This window comes from Dendrobates tinctorius, unplaced genomic scaffold (assembly GCF_039654945.1).
Source record: "Dendrobates tinctorius isolate UK_male_01 unplaced genomic scaffold, ASM3965494v1 ptg000003l, whole genome shotgun sequence".
In the NCBI taxonomy this organism is placed as follows: Eukaryota; Metazoa; Chordata; class Amphibia; order Anura; family Dendrobatidae; genus Dendrobates; species Dendrobates tinctorius.
The window spans coordinates 31,151,227-31,153,910 of record NW_027361671.1 but is presented as its reverse complement, the minus strand read 5'-3'; the positions used below and the strand labels follow the sequence as shown (position 1 = coordinate 31,153,910).

The 2,684-nt window shown below is 41.3% G+C and overlaps 1 long non-coding RNA gene across 1 annotated transcript; it reads right to left on the bottom strand.

Moving 5' to 3' along the window:
• Positions 1-1,172: 1,172 nt before the first annotated feature.
• LOC141089263 (uncharacterized) lies at positions 1,173-1,915 on the bottom strand. Its single transcript, XR_012232232.1, has 2 exons — positions 1,620-1,915; positions 1,173-1,302 (listed from the first exon to the last, which is right to left on the bottom strand). It is a non-coding gene; the product is annotated as an uncharacterized lncRNA (long non-coding RNA).
• Positions 1,916-2,684: the final 769 nt, after the last annotated feature.

Below are 2,684 nucleotides of genomic sequence, written 5' to 3'. Positions count from 1 at the left end.
GCCACATGCGGAAAGTAAGCAGAACAATGCATTCCTATGGGTGCGGGATCGCCACGATTCCGCTAAATTAATGAGCATGCTGCATTTTTTACCGCGAAGCGATTCCACCACGGTAAAAGCCGCAGCATTAGCACAGCATTGTGGAATCTCATAGGAATGCATGGTATGCTTATTTTTCTTGGCAAAAGCGCGGTTAAAACCAACGCGAAAAAACAACCACGTGTGAACATAGCCTAAACGTCTCTACTCCACCTAAGTCAACATCAAGAGCATACCAACATAAAAGGCTAAAAGAAAAAAAACAATGAAATATGAGTGGTTTTATAGGTTTCTTCAGTCCAGGTATAGAAAAAAATTATACTTATTCTTGTTACTAGAAGTTGATGAGGAACTGATGTCTCCTCAGTTACAACTCCTAGTGTTCTCAGTCTTATGGCGGGATCACAGGAGCATAGATTATCTCATGCATGAAGATCTATTCTGTGTATAACACTCGGATCAAACTAAGAACAGAGTTTGATCCGAGTTTCAGCTTAGCGTTATTTGTTTCTCTCTTATGAGAGAATCGTATCACAGGGGAGGAGATGATGGAGAATGAGATTTTGCCATATTTTCCATTGTGTAAGTCCACGGAAATCAAACTGCACTCGGATGTCATTCGAGTGTAGTCCGATGTTTTCCATGCACCTATGGACTTGAATGGGTGAATGTGATTTGATCTGCCAGCAAATTACGGCCTGCTGCATTTTTTTCATGCTGAATCGGCATGAGAAAAAAAAATGCTGATCAGCGGTGCCCCATACAAATAGCATTGGTCGAATAGCTCTTGTCCGATGTATTCACTTGTGTGGGCAAGCCCTCAACCTTCATTGACAACTGTGCTCCCATTTCCACTTCCATCAGACAAGATTCATTCTATTTCCATCAATTAACTCTATAAATTAACATTGTATACTGCTCTATTTTGGCAGGTACTTTTTGATAGAGTTGGCTAAGGAGGAAAGATTCCAACTCAGATGGGAACACAATAGAACAACACAGTATAACAGACTTTTTATGACATCCTCTGACAAAGTGAATTCTATATGAAGTCTCTCTGTTAGAACACACTTTCACTACCATTTGGATGTTATCATAACAAAGAAAATTCACCGCACACTCTATCCACGAGGTGATGCCAAAAAAGGAATTTATTTATGCGGTCACATATAATATTCATAGAGCAGAGAAGAAAAAACGTATTTGAGCGACTATACTCAATGTTGACGTTTCGACCAATCTCCGGTCTTATTCAATACGCCGCTGCAAGAGAAAAAAATTGTATAAATGCCATATACAAACAGTGACTAGTATTACAAAAGTGATGAAGAAATACAAAATCCCAGCTAAAATGCAATCATGTAATAAAATACGTACAAATTATGCACAAAATATACACAATTTAGCAGACAGGTCCCTGTTTCATTGACCCGTAAATAATAATGTATGGTGAAATTAACTCACAGTATCTATACATAATGCTCATATAGGCTCAAGGTATTGCTAAAGCTGTGTGCAATGAATAAGCACCCGTATAAAATAGCTGATCATGGTATATGAGATAAAAAATAATTTCTGACCCATATGATTGGAAGTGCCTGAGTGGTCCTAGAAAGTGGACTTTCAGGGCAGCGCTCCCGCGCTCTGCCTCAAGACATGCATGGGAAATAAAGGTAATCTGGATTAATGAAAGACAAAGAAAAAGTATGCAATAGTGATGGCTATTAAGGGTGGCCGCTTTACCTTAACAGCATGCTTGGTTGCATCTGCTCACTGCCGCTGGCGCGCCGCATGTCAGTGCCTCTGTCATAATATAGGGGTACGCAGCGCCCAGGCCGTAAGTGCGTCACCAGAAGTGACGCTGGGCGCCCTTAGTGATGCCAGTTCAGAAAACTGGCAGTATCGGAAGTATACCGGAAGTGACATCGGGCTGCATGTAGGCCGGCTGTGCTATGTAAGTGATCGCAGTGTCGGCATGGATACCAGTAAATAATAAACGACGGAGAATGCCAGTGCGTGGATATAACCCGGGGAGGAGAGGAGGTGGGGAAAGCAGGGCATTTAGGAAAGCATGACACCCTGTATAGACCCTATATACAACCGCAGGGATATCTGGCAATTAAAAGTTCCATATATTGTAAAGGATAAAATAATAGTGTCCCGCAAGGTGGAGAGTTGCCTGACTGGCTGGATGGTAACAGTATTATAAGTGAAGAATGTCATGATGAGGAGAAAGTATAACACTGACATACAACCGAAATAAAATAAAATACCCACCCCTTAAGGGGACGTAGTAATATGGGTTAATACAAGTCAAAAGCTGAAGATATGACGTTGCAGTTAAGGAAAAAAATGTTACACAGGGGTGGACCAGTGGTTAAATGTACTCACCCAAGGGTTCAGAGAAGATCATTTCGTCTGTGAGGAGAGATTTATAAAAGTTAGTTGAGCCAATCAATCTCTCTATTAAGTCCCCCCGGTTCTAAGATACCCAATTTGTGGATCCAAAAGGATTCCCTGAGTTTGAGGAGCCTTATGCAGTTGCTCCCACGTCTGGGTCTAGGGACTTGTTCAATTACTTGAAAACGTAATTGTGATACCGTGTGTTTAGCACTTGTGAAGTCATCAGGTAGAGGTAGCCAAGT